Source organism: Panthera pardus, unplaced genomic scaffold, assembly GCF_024362965.1.
Source record: "Panthera pardus isolate Hobbes unplaced genomic scaffold, ASM2436296v1 HiC_scaffold_26, whole genome shotgun sequence".
NCBI lineage: Eukaryota > Metazoa > Chordata > Mammalia > Carnivora > Felidae > Panthera > Panthera pardus.
Genome location: NW_026526832.1, coordinates 27,727,145 through 27,741,697, shown reverse-complemented (window position 1 = coordinate 27,741,697; position 14,553 = coordinate 27,727,145). Strand labels below are relative to the sequence as shown.

The following is a 14,553-nucleotide window of genomic DNA, read 5'->3' as shown; positions in this document are numbered from 1 at the left end:
AGAAAGTAAGAATTTGAGCATAAGGTCAGAAAGTAAGACCAGTATGAAAGCTCTCTTTACAGAGAGGTGGTATTCGAAGGTGAAAGCCTGCGGACTGTAGGCAAGGGACTTTGTTTTGTAAGGTTCTGGTTGGCTCCCTCTTCCCTTACCCTTTGTTCCTTCTCAGGTTCTACCCTTATTGGGTGGGTAACTCTAAATGCCTAATCATTCCTTTTTGATTGGCTCATTTGCATTGTATGAGGCATGGTCTATGGTCTATGGTCTAAGTTCCTTGTGGGTCATACATTTTATGGTCTACTACTTATTTTTAGTTAGGTCTTTTGTCAAATTCCTGAGGGGAACCTGAGAGGGGAGTAGATGGTGTCTGTTGCATACTTAAGAGGAACCTTACCCCCCAGGGAGTTTGTTGTAGTCAAACCCTCCCAGCATTGTTCTAAAATACTTGTTTTTCCCCTCTGGGGGCCTCAGGTCCCAACGTCTCCCTCTCTGCCTATTTTATCCTTTTTTCCCTATCATACTTCTGACTTACATTTTTTCCACCAAATTGCTATCAAAAGATGATGGCACCACTTATAAAATTATATTCCCTTCTCCTCTTGTTCTGAAAAGCTTCCCTGATCATACATTAAGTAATTATGTATAGCCGAGTCTATTTCTAGACTCTCCATTCTGTTACGCTGATCTATAGGTCTATTTTTGTGCCAGTAAATCCTTCACTTATTCAAGGAAAGCTCAAATTTCCTTTCCTGAGTCTTTGCTTCTTCTGGTTAAACATCCTCCGTTCCTTCAATTGCTGCAATTGTATTAAGCATTCAAGCCCCTCCCCAGCCCCCAAGGACCTGAAGCTGGTAACTGGGAAAGAAACAACCTAGCCTCTAGGTACTGGAAATTGCCTCACTTGAGTAAAGAAATGCATAGATCAGGGCAACACCCAGGCAAGAAAAGAGAATGGTGAACCTTATAATGAAATAACAGTTTCTGTTCTGGAAAGTACTTTCTTCTTTCTCATCTCCTTTAACAGTGCAGAATAGTGAACAGTGGATCAGAGCCTTGCAGGGTTCAAGTGCAAACTCCACCAATTTTTTGCTGTGTGACCTTTGGAAAGTTTCCTAAATTCTCCAAGTCTTATTTGCCTTGAGTGTAGAATGAAGGCATAGTAATATCTACTTCATTAAATTACTATAAAGATGAAATGCATAATCCATGAACACAATAGTAAGTGATAATATAAGCTATGGTTATTACTGCTAAAATGTTATTCATATAGATTTATTGTTTTATTTAACTCTTTAAAAAATTGTTAATTGAAGTACAGTTGACATACAATATTATATTAGTTTCAGGTGTACAACATAGTGATTTGACAATGATATATACATTACACAGTAAGTGTGGTTACCATCTGTCACCATACAAAGTTACTACAATATTGTTGACTACATTTCCTATGCTGTACTTTTCATCCTGATGCCTTATTTATTTTATAATTGGAAATTTGTACCGCTTAATCCCCTTCACCTATTTGGCCCATCCTCCCACCCCCTTCCCTGTGGCAATCATCAGCTTATTCTCTGTGTTCATGAGTCTCTTTCTGTTTTGTGTTTGTCTGCTTGTTTGTGTGTTTCATTTAAGATTTTGAGGTAGTTATTAACATACACAACTTAAAGTTGAAAGAACGGGATAGGAAAGGTTCAGGAACTTGCCCAAAGTTACAAGTTAATGGACATGCAAGGGTTCGGGATCTCCCTCTCTAACTCCTAGGCCTATGCTCTTCCTTGTAGATGCCATCACTGCACAGCATGATGGAAGAAGCTACTTGTGACTGATTCTTTGGGTTCTGCCTTGGTTACATAGGTGAAGTTGTAAGTTCTTAGGTAAAGGTTAGTAAAAGTTTCAAATGTATAATATATATATGTCTTGAGATTTCCTTTTGGTTTCAGTGTGGAAGGGCATTAGATTAATGGGAAGTAGAGATATGATTGACTATTCATATGCAATATTTATTTAATATTCATATTTAATATTCAATATGCAAATTGGCTGATGGGGAAACATATCCCTTCAAATTATTACTCAACATACTGCTCCAAGTGACAGTGACACAGCCCAGAAGCATTTGTCATCCCCACAGGGTGCCAGAGGAAGCAGCACTTCCTCTCCCTCAGCACATGTTACCTGTGCTCTCAGAAGGCACATGGCCGGCCGGGAGGGAGGCCGGTGGAGGATGCCACGTTAGCAGCCTGTGCACACAACTGCCAAGTCAAACAGAACCGGAAGGTCTAATTTTAGCCCACTCAGCCTTGGCATTGTCCCTTTTAGCCAAGATATTTTTCAAGCACCACAATAAAGTGCTTTGTTCCAGCCTTGCTGGATACTTCACAAAGGCCCAGCAAGGACAGGGTGAGCAAAATTCAGAACTGGAAACACATCAAAGACAGGAACCTCACTGGAGAGGGTCAGCACTCCTCTAGCAACCTTTGGTGAATATGTCCTTTCCATCCACCTCCCAGAGCTCCAAGAAGGGGCCCATGGTTGCCTCCCTCTTCCTCCAGCTTGTCAACCTTCTATTGGCTGCCTGTCAACAGGTGTCTTTTCTCTTTCGTGCTAGGATTTGCAATTTACTCATTCTCTTTTCCCCTGCCTAATAAACCCACTTCTTTCCATATATCCGGATCTTGTTTTCTTTCCTGAGATGTCCAGAAAGTGCCCTAGATTAAGAGCTAGAAACAATTTTACCATTTATAAGATTTGTCCATTACAATGACCTAGTGAATTAGGTGAGGTGGAAACTTTGATAGAATTTTTGGAGATGAGAAAACCGAAGCTCAAAATGGAAGCCAACTGTGGCTAAGGTCACACAGGGAAACACTGGTGGAGTTGGGACTTGAACCCAGCTCTGTGCATTAGGGAAAGTTGTGGTCCACCAACCTGTCAAAGCAGACAGTCCACACAGGCTATTTGGGAGGGCCCTGGAAAACGTTTCCTGAGAATGTCAGTTGGCTTTATAGTCAACAGCTCCAAGTTGAAGACTGTGAATCACCATTTCCTTATTTCCTGGAAAGAAGGTAAGGAAGGTTGATCCACAGACACATCCAGTGATGCTACTGTTTCCAAAGCCTTTGTAGGGGAGGAAAAATAATTTTCGCTTAACCTTTCCAGGTTCTTGGCTAAGATTCCCACCCCTGGCCCCCCATAATAAAAGACAAGTCAACAGGAGGAAAACAAACATAAGTCTGATAACATGTATACCTCTTGCATACAAAGGAGATACCCAGGAAAACCAAAATGGACCAAATCATCACCTTAAATATCATCTCCAGCTAAACACAAATAGAATGTGAGGGACAGAAGGCAGTTTGGGGGGTCTGTCAAGCAAAACAGTAAACAAGGGTATGGTTGTTATGCACATTTAATTCAGTTGCCTTCTCCATTGACAGAGTTTCTAGAGATTTAGTCATCTCCCCCTTGAAGCTCCAAAGTGAGACACCCTTACAAATGGAGATTTCTCTTATGAATATAAATGTCTCTTTCAGAAGGGTAACTTCTACTCATCTGTTAGAGATTGCCCTATGTCTTCTGTTTCTTAAAAATACTCAGCCTAAAATAATCCTACACCGAACAGGCATAGATTGGGGTAGCAAATTCTGCTCCCTTTCACCTTCTTACCTCTTTCCTTTGACCTTCAAGTAGATCTCTCTGGACCTCATTAGACAATCTTCATCCAGCCTTAGGCAGCCATAAGTGATGATCTCTGGGATCATCATCTTTTCTATCTTTTGAATTTGAATTTCAGTTATTATAATGAATACTGGAGAGTGCTTTAGCATTTACAAAGCTCTTTTCTATCTTATATCTCATTTAAACCTTGTGATAACACATCAAGATTGATATTATCATCATCAGTCTCGCATGTTAGAGCTGAGCCTCAGAGAGGTTTCCTGACATGATAGATCCTGAGGGTCAGGAACTCTGACCTGGCCACACTTTGTCTCCCCATCAATGCTTCTCTAGGGCTTTGAGATGGGTGAGAAGGTGGCAGATTCAGGGTTCTTCTGAGCCTCTCCTCCATGTTCATCATTTCACCCAGAGCTACCCAAGATAGTCCTCAGAGTGGTCTTTGGTCTGGAAGTGAACCCTGACATATTGCTGCATCAATTGTTGGAAAAGGGAGTGGCATTAATTCAAAGCATCTTGGAAGTTCCCTTTCCAGGATGCCAGAGACTATTTTCTGAACAAAAGACATTTTGTTTGTTGAGATTATTTATATATTTTTTATGATTATAAATGTTACATGTGCTCATTATAAAAAGTTCAGAAAGATATTAAGAAATGAAATATTACCATTATACCACCAGCAGTCATAACCACTGTTAAGATTTTGATGTAAATTATGTACTGCCCAAAGTTTCTGTGCACACAAGCTTGAGCTTGCATAAAGCAAAGCTTGCATAAAGCAAAGGCAAGGTGATACACATACTGTCTTATGACTTGCTTTTCTAACTTAACAGTCTATTGCAATGTCTTCTCTCCTCTTTTCTTTCTTTTTTTGGACCTCAAGTGCACATTTATGGTAATAATACTCCTGTGTTCATGGCACACTGTCATCATTGTATATATAAAGCCCTTTTTGGATTTTATTATAAATATTTTTTTTTATTTTCTGTACTCCCACTTTCCTCTTCCATTCTACTGTGTTTAATACATGTCCTCAGTTAAGTGTTTATCCTTAAAAATACATAGTTGTTTTGTATATTCACATGTTTTAATGTAAATAAATGACATCAAATCAATACCAATGTATGTCATTAGATGTAGATCTCTATTACTACTTCTAATGGCTTCATAATTTCCATTGTGCGGTTATAACCAAATCAATTTAACTAGTTTTCTATGACGGGCATTTAAGTTGTTTCTTAGAAGGTAGGGTTTTTAAAATTATTTTAAACAATGCTGGAGTAAACATCCTAGTATATACATCTCTGGATTTTTGTGATTGTTTCCTTGAGATAATTTTGAAGGACTACTTTGCAAATAATTCTTCACACAATTTTTCAGCTCCTAAAGTAGTTTTATTACTGGTTCCCTAGAGTTCCCTCCCACACCTCCCTCTTTCTTTGTTCCTCCCTCCCTGTCTCTCTCCACGTTGCTGGTGTCTCCCTAATGGCACTTAGCACATTCATCTTTGATCTCCGTTTCATATGTTCTCTCTTATCGCTCAGCTGATAAGCTCTAGCTAGTTGTTGACAGAGATCACATCGTAATTAATTGATTCAACAACATTTCCTGGGCACCTGTTCAGTGTAATCTGAGGCTAACCTGACAATCACTCTGCCCTTGGGGAAGCCCGGGTCTAGGGAGGTGGCAGACGTGCCTTACGGTGGGCAGACGTGCCTTACAGCGACCATGCCCTGGCAGGTGGCGTGGTGACACCAGTGTATACAAGAGTCAGGGTGTAAAAGAGGAAGCCAGATAGTGAAGTCACCCCAGATGAGGTGTCTCATCTATGTCTAGAACATGGTTTGGAATTTACTAGAAGGCTAAAGGGGAGCTAATAGGAACTGCCCTCAAAGCCAAAGGAATAGCTAGTACACAACCAGAGGTTCAAGTTGATGCAGCAAGTTGGATCACGGGCAGGGGTGAAACTGAAGAGCTCCTGGGTGTGGGGCAGCAGTGGCCCAGGTGAGTGGTCTGGAAAGCCTGCTGCGGATTGGATTCAGGGTGAGGCTAATGGGAGTCCACTAAAGGGGTTAAGCAGGACAGTGGCATAATTGGATTTGGTGTTTTAGAAAGGTCATTTGGCTATTATGTGGAAGATGGATTTCAGGAGGGCAAGACTGTCGATGGGAAGCAAGTTTGGAAGTTTGGATAATGATAAAAGTGAGAGATGATGGCAGTCTCAACTAAGGTAGTGGCAAGAAAGAAGCTGATGGATTTTGAAAGAAAGTTAGGAAGTAGGATCTACAAACTATTTCACTTGATGATTGGTCGGATACAGGGATGTGATGAGAGGTAGAATCCTGCATAACCCCCAGGCTCTGAATGGACCCTGGGCAGATGGCAGGGTCATTTACTGAGAGAGGAGCACAGGAAGATATATTGAGTTTGGTATGGTTGTAGGATACAAAGGTGGAAATGTCTAACAGGCAGATGGAGATATTATCTAGTATTCAGGAAAAGCTTACCTTGGAGATGATTTGGAAGCCACCTTTATCTTTGCAATATAGCATAATATTAAATAAAAGATTCTTGAATCACTGAATGAATGAATGAATTTTTAGTGTCATTCTCCCTTCAAATAGAACATTTACTTCTATAAGTAAGTAAAATTTACTTCTATAAGTTTATTTGAGACTTTCAAACTCTCTGTATTTAAGACCCACCCGCATGAGTTAAACTATTTTTTTAGAATTATTGTAGAAATAACAATATAGGGACACAGTAAGTGCAAACAGCTCTCAGAAAGGAAAAACCACCAGCCTGAGAATCGGAAGACTTGAGTGACTTTGCCACTACCTATAGACACTTGGACATGTCACTCTCCCATCAGGATAGATATCTCAGATACTTCTGAGAGCAAGGACTTGGATGTCTATCCTGACCGCTGATGCTCAAGGCTGCTCCCAGCCTGGGGACTGGTGATGTGCAGGTGACGCAGGCGCCCCTGCTCTGTGATTCTCTCCCGCAGCTCCCTGCTGCTCTGAGATAAGGGCCACGGTCCTTCCCCACTGGGACCTGGCAGCACAACCTAGCACACAATCTGTTGGACAGAAGGCTGTGATTATTAATGAAAGCATTTCCTCTGTTACCTCACAGAACTAAGTGAGGTTCTGACACTGCCGGAGACGGCCTGTTTCCTTTCATAGAAATCAATGCTCAGAACACATAGAATGGTTGGAGAAAGATGTACCAGGAAGTAAAAATAAGATGCAGAAAAGTGGGTGGCTGCTTGAAACACTCCCAGATGAAAGGTTACCAGCTATTAATCAGCTTACACTTCTGTTCAGTGGGTGAGTGGGGAATTAGATGGAAACTTCACTCAACAGTTGATGCTTAGTCAAGGCTGTGGGGTCCTCAGATGACTTCCCTCTGTCAGGTTGGATATGAAGCACTTTTACTTGGAGGAGAATAAGCAGGAAGCAGGACCACAGTAAAATTTCCCAAGTGCCACAGTATGTGTACTTCTGTTTACACATACCAGGTCTGGCACGAGATGTCAGGGTTAAGGTGACGCCTAGATATCGAGGCCTGAATCATGAAATGTCTGCCTCCCCATCTTCTGGAGCCATCCAGTCTGCTGGGTCCCATGATAAAGATAATAATAGCTACTGTTTGTTGAACATCTGCTATGTGGCAGGCACTGTGGGAAATAATTCAATGTGTTATCTCATTAATTCCCATAACAACCTTGTGAGCAAATTTCATCATTTCCATTCGACAAATGAGTAAACTGAGGCTCCAGTGGGCTGAGTAGCTTATCATAGAACACCATAGATGTTCTCTATGCAGCAGGAACATCATTTGATCCAGGTCTGCCCCCAGGATACTTATTTTTGTCCCGCCAAACTACGTCCAGTGAAAAATAAAAGAGACATTGTGTCCCAATAGAAAAGGAAAAGAACTTGTAAGAGGGGGTGAAAGGGAAACTGAGTCTGAGTAGAAATTTTTCCAAAGTTATAGCCCAACACCAGGGCGCCAAGTGTGGCTTCGGGTTTAGCCACACTTCCCAGATGTTTAAGAGATGTTCTTTGTGCCTGGGCAAGGAGGAAGAAGGTAATTGAGTCGGACCCCCAAAGCCAGTTAGGCCACTTGATGCCTTGTAGATCAGAGTCCCTGAGCACCTGGCCACCTTGTTACCAGGTGGGTTTTAGTTTGGAACCACCTAGTCAGATCCAAGGGCTAATGTTCACAAGCGGCTCCCATCCTGGTCAGGGCTGTCCCCAGCTAAGGCCCTAGGAAACTTCAGACTCCACCCCTGAGCGGTAGAGAGACTGCTCAGGTGGCAACTTGGCTGGAAACAACTGGGACAGGCCTAGAGAGGGAGGCCACTTTTCACAGCCTGGTGACAGGGACATAGATTGGCTCTTCCTAGTCCTGCAGGGCCTAGGACCCTCAACACAAATCAGCACCCAAGGGTCACAGACCTGGGCATTATAGCAGCCTCCAAGTCTTCTTACCCAGGCTTAGTAGCCAAGGTGCTGCTAGGCACTGTCACGGACTTGCTGTATTCCCCTAACCTTCCTGGGACTCTTCTAGAAAACATAGGGGTCAGATCAGATGATTGATCCCTGGGACCCACTTCTGCTTTCACCTCCATGTATTTATTATCCTTTCTGGGTTGGAACTCTTGTCATTTGCCCTGATGGTGCCATTGCCACTGCCATCAAAATGTTTTTCCTCATTTATTACAGATCGAATAAGTACTCATGCCTTATCTTGAGTCCCCAGGGATTCAGTCCCTCCTAACCTTACCTGTTTTATGCTTGCAGGCCAGACCTGAGGTGTAATCCCATGAGGTTCAGGGCTTGAGGTAAAGTCATCAAAGAATGCCAAAAGAAAGCATTTTTCCCCTTTTCTGAAGCTGCGGGGGTCCCCAGAGACAGCAAGAAAGGCCAGCCTGGGATCCACACTCTGCCTTTGGGGAGATGCTGCTAGAGGCTTGAGAATACTCTGTTGAGGAGGCTACAGAGGAGAGAGGCAGAAAGAGCCATTGTGTCAGATAATTGTCCTTATTAGAAAAGAAAACCCCACACAATGTGCTGGGCAACTTTGAGGCATGGTTTTCAGCGTTGCTTTAACCATCTCTGGAAACTAGCAACCTCCTGTCATTTGTTTATAGCATCCCAGGGAGGTGGTGATGGAGATTGTTTCAACAACCCAGCTGGGAGATAAACGTGCATCCTGGCTTGCAAGCTTTGGGTGTTTGGCCTGAGGATGGCGTGCTGCTGGGGTTGGAGGGTGGGATCCCCCAGCCGGGTCAGGAGACCAGGGTTCTCATCCCCACTCGGCCATTGGGTGCCCACGTGATCTTCGAGATTCTCAAGCTCTCTAACCTAAAATCAAGGGGATTAAAAGCAGAAGAACGCAGGGACAAATCTTTTCAACTTTGGTCTTCCCTAGTTGTGTGATTTTTAAATTCTTAATGTTAGTCCCAGTGCAGGATCTTGAAACAACATCAGGGGTGTCAGAAGGAGAGCGCGAGCCATTAGCGAGAACTTAGGTTATGTCTGTGCTGCTCTGTGTGTCTTCTCCTCAGACCATCTACTTTGATTTTTGTTCATGATTTTCATCACTGCTCCCCCAGTTGACATGCGTTGCTTGTTAAAAGTACAGATTTCCTTCTAAAGGAGGGTCTTAGGAAGCTGCATTTAAAAAAAATTTTTTTTAATGTTTATTTATTTTTGAGGGAGAGAGAGAGAGAGAGAGAGAGAGCATAAGTAGAGGAGGGATAGAGAGAGAGGGAGACACAGAATCTGAAGCAGGCTCCAGGGTCTGAACTGGCAACACAGAGCCCAAAATGGGGCTCAAACTCACAATCTGCAAGATCATGACTTGAACCCAGGTTGGAGGGTTAACTGACTAAATCGCCCAGGCACCCCAGGAAGCTGCATTTTTCACTAGATAAGGATGATTCTTTTACTCAGGCACATTTGGGGAACTCTAGTTTAGAGCTGTCACCTGAAGACCACCCACAGGTGAAGTTGCCTGATCTGGTGGGCATTTGTCTCTCTATCCCCAGTGCTCCATAGGTCTCTGCTCTGGGCAGTCATGTCATCAGATCCCACATCCCCAGGGGCGTGAAGGTCTCCTGCATCCAGTTCTGAGCTTTTCAAGATTAGAACCACATCTTCTCTGTATATCCCACCATGCCTAGCACAGAACCTTTCTTGTAGACGACACCTATACCTGTCTGCTGAGCTGAGCTGCCCAGAGCTAACCAGGCCAGAGTCATTGTTGATGCAAACTATGCTATCAAGAAGAAGAAGGGAGAGTGGTAGGAACTTGTCAAGTGTCAAAGAGAAGACAGCAATGGAACCAAGCCTTGCAGGAGGAGTCAAGTTTAGACAGGTGGTAAGGGAAACAAAGAGCCATCCGGGCAGGAATCTAAGCATGAAAAGGCCCGTCTCTTCTAGTTATTCCAGTGTACAAGTGAGGAGCCCAGGGCTTAGAGAAAGCACCTGATGTATTCAAAGTTGGCCCAGGTAATCTTACACTACAACGAGCTCTGCTCCCATTTAAGACTCTTTCCACACATGGCTATATTCCATCAGCCTCCAACTGAGCCTCTAAAGCTCTTTCTCTGCTCTGAGCCCTGCTTCCAGGCCTCGTTCCCCACTGGTATGCTTACCCTGTGTGTATCTGCATATGTGGCTGGGCCTCTCTCTCTCAGCCCCCAGTCTTTGCGTGAATCTTGCCAGGATTCAGCCAGGCTGATGGCCAGATTACCTGTGAAAAGCCAGGCCTGCTGTTCTGTGTGCCTCATTGCACACAGATGACCCTGTTGTGTTCTAGGAGGTTGGACTTAGATATCAGAGTGGGTAAAGGACCAGCTCAGGGCAACACACAACACACACACACACACACACACACACACACACACACACACACACGCACTACTTCAATCTTCTCTCGGACCCAAAGGGTTTGTGGAGGAAAAATGCCCATGGGTGCTCCTTACCTCCCCTGGTGGTCTTTTCCTCCTTTAGGGAGTCTCTCAGATCTGTTCTAAGGGCACTCCTTCATGTTCTGCCTCTTCTGCTCTGGAGTCATGGCTGGAAGTGGAAGAGAGGTGGGCAGAACTCAAGGCAGGAAAACCAGTTAGAAGGTCGCTGCAGAATCCAGGCAAGAGAATATGACAGCCTGTATCAGGAAACCAGTGGGGTTCTGGAGAACGACATGTATTCTGAGCAAAGCTTTATTAGCTGGTTGAGCTAAGGCGAAGTACTCATTCTCCCTGAGCCTCAAAGTCCTCATCAGTAAAAGGCAGATGATAATAATCTCTTTCTTACTGGGTTGTTGCGTGGGTAAATGTTGCCACATGAAGACTTTTGTAAACTGTAGAGTATGAAAACATGGTCTTTTCCGGGTATCATTTGCAATTTGGTGCTGGGCTTTCATCACCCACAGGCCCATTCCTGGTGCCCATCACTGGTCCTGTTCTATGCTTGTCTTAATAGCCTGGAATGCCAACTTTAAAATAATGCACTCAAGTGCCTGTGCCCTCCCTTCTTAGGCAACAAATGTTCAAGTACCAACAGGCGCCCAGGTAAAGAATCCACAAAACCAACCTGTGTGGACTCTTTCAAGACAAGCCAACTTCAAATCCGTGACTCATATTTTCATGTTTACAGAACTTATGCTACAGATCCGTGAATGATGGGGTTGGAAGGGCCTTAAAGGTCATGTGTTCCAACTCATTTGTTTTTCAAATAGGGAAACTGAGCAACAGAGGAAGAAAGGATTTGCCTCAAGATCACAGAATGAACTAGAAACAGAGCTGGGATAACCTGCAGCCCCCCCACACATGGAATATTTTATTTTATGTTATTTATGTCATGAAATCTTTTTATTGGGAATATGATAAGCTTTACTGTCATTTTTACCCTTTCTGTTGTCCTGCTGCCATAATGAAAGACACTACTGGCCCATATCACTGCAGCCCCAGGACGAGGGTAGTATAGGTGGGGAGTGTTAACCCAATGCTTTCCTTCACGTATCAGATATTACTAAGCACCACATTTATGCCAAATACTGAGAATATTGAGACAAAAGACATGAGCTCTGGCTTGAAGATGTTCAAAATTTAGTGACGAAGACAACAAAAAAATGGTCTCTGACGGGGGTGGGGGGCAGGCCATTTTCCAAACAGTTAAATGAAACATTCTTCCCATCTGTTGCCTGCATGTTATATTTATACTTATGATTGCATTGACTCTTTTCATATATACATTACTAGGAGACTGACTTTCCCAGAAAGAAACATACCAAATACCACAACTTGATGAAGGCCAGTGCCAAGGTCCTTGACTGTGGACTCCACTGTGCCCCTCATTCATTCATCCCCTTAAAAATTATTTGTTGAGCACCTAGTACGAAGTAGCAGGGATGCAAAGATAAATAAAAGACAGTCCTCTTTCCCAAGAAACTAACAATCCAGTAGATTGGATAATGAGTAATGAATAATGACTATGAAAGCTTTTACAAGAGAGTGGAGATGCCTTTGAGAAAGGATGCCTAAGCGAGCCTTGGAAAGTCAGCAAAGGTTTCACAGAAGAGGTAGCATGTGAGCGGAGGCTACTTAAAGAAAGAGAAGAAGTCTGCTGAGCAAGTGAAAAGACAGATGGGCAGAAAATGAGGATGTGAGTAGGCAGGACAGGTGCCAGGCGAGGGAGATAGGGCTGCATCCTGTAGACAATGGGAAGTATTGACGGTTTTAGGGAGAGGCTCAGAGAGCAAGGTTTGTATTTTAGAAATTCATTCAAGCAGCCATACAGAAGGTGGGCTGGGGTCAGAGATCTCGGTGAGGATCATGAACCCAAACAAGGCGTGATGAAGGCAGTGGCAATGCTGCTTTGAGCCAGGCCAGAATTTGATTTTCTCTGTAACCCATCTACTGCCAGGCACACCTAAGTGATAATGCTGAGCATGACCCATAACCAAGAAGCATGAAGTGATGCATTTGAGTCTCCAAAATGGTGATTCATGGTCCTGACAGTGTTCCCTGTGTGAGACCACCCTCTCCCCAGTCAGTCAGCAGGAACATAAATGATCCATGGAGAATCCACGCTTCCTTGCTTAAGAGAGAAGCTGACACGCTGTTGACCTTCTAAAGGCATTTTTGAAGGCAGTTTTTAATAACCCTTAATCCATTTTCCCATCATTAATACAGACCCACTCTGGCTTGTGGTTTTGGTAAACTCTAACAGTCTTTTCCCAACTAGGGCCTGGCAAAGTGACTGATCCCTCTCTCATCCCTTCTTTCAGCGCCAAGAGGCACTGATTCAGCCTTGCGAGCTTTCCTGCTTTTGCCCCTCCTGTTCCTTCTGAAATGCCTTCCATCCACCTGTCTGTCTGTGATTGTGCATTCGAGTCTTACTAATCCATGTTCAAAATCTGGCTCTGCTACGCATTACTTGTATGATCTTGTACAAGAGAGCTGCCCTAATCCTTATTGCAGAGCTGTCATAGGGCCAAAGATCGAGGGTAAAATGCTCAACACAGTGCCTATCCCACAGCCAACCCTCAGTATTCAGCAGCTGTTATTGTTAGGTGAGATTCTAGTGCAGAAATGAAAATTTGTAATTCTCTACTGCAAACAACAAAGTGAAGTCCTGAAAGTTTGGTAATACATCTTTCGATTAGCAGGGTAGCCATGGATTAGAGTGTTCTTACCCAGCTTAATTACACTTGACACCTGAGTACCCAACTTGATTTCCACATCCAGCTGTGGAATCCCATAGTAACCTATTATTAAGAGACAGTTGCTAATAAGAGACATGGAGCTTGAAATTAAGAGCCAAAATCAGTCGAGACGCTCCACGATAAAAGAGCAAAGTGGCTGCTCCTCGGTCCTTTGCTCAAACAGAAGAATTTGGAAGAAAAATGGCCATTTTCATGATATCTTCTCACTGTGTCCAGCTGGGATGATGCTGAGGAGGAAGCTTTCCCTGGAAGTAGCAAGAGTGGTTTGGTTTCACTACAGTGAAAGGATTTTCAATGTTAGGGCAGGTCACTGACAATGGGTATGGAATCTGTTGTAGAAGGAGGCAAAAAAAGCCCCAACAAAGCATGTGTTGAGATTACCCTTTCTGGGTGATTGCAAGTATAGACCTGCCTGGAGCCTGAGAGAGAATTTGTCTCAAGAACATTGAAGGCCTAGATCCACTGGGGTAAAATTTTCAAAGCCTAATTCAGTTCCCGCATCAGGGTTTTGAAGATCTTGTGGCACTTTCCTTATTCTGGTGGTCCTTCAGATTTTCAGTTTAATTTTGCTTTTTAAATCAATCTGTGGTTAAGCTTGGTTTTCATTCTTTTTTTGTTATAAAACAACAACATTCAAGGGAAATTTTAAAAAATCACCTTCAATTTTCTGGCACTAATACAAAAAATAGTTTAATTTTGGAGTATTGTTTATCTTTGTTTACCTACTTATTTCTTAATTAGCCATCACAGTAAATCTGAAAGAGTTTAGTTATTATATAACATATATAATATAATACAATACAATATAATATAATATATATTTAGTTATTATATAATATATATTTGGTTATTATATAATATATACTTTAGTTGTATTCTATATGTGTAACATATATATTATATACATAATTTTATTTAGGAAGAAATTTAAGATAAAACAGTTCATTAATATTGCCCTAAGTAACATACATGGCAAACGGTCAATAACCTGGCACATAACTGATATAGGTAACATTATTTTATGTATTTTATGCACTGTTATTTGCTGATCAGATTTCCCAAGTCTGTTTGTGATCACTTGGCTATAAAGCCTTCTCGTTGCGTGTGTCAACAATCCCATTTAATATCCTTACA

General features: G+C 42.8%; 1 protein-coding gene across 1 annotated transcript in view; it reads left to right on the top strand.

Moving 5' to 3' along the window:
* The window catches only part of VSNL1 (visinin like 1), a 97,412-nt gene that overhangs the window by 23,906 nt on the left and 58,953 nt on the right, over positions 1 to 14,553 (top strand). The window lies entirely within an intron of this gene.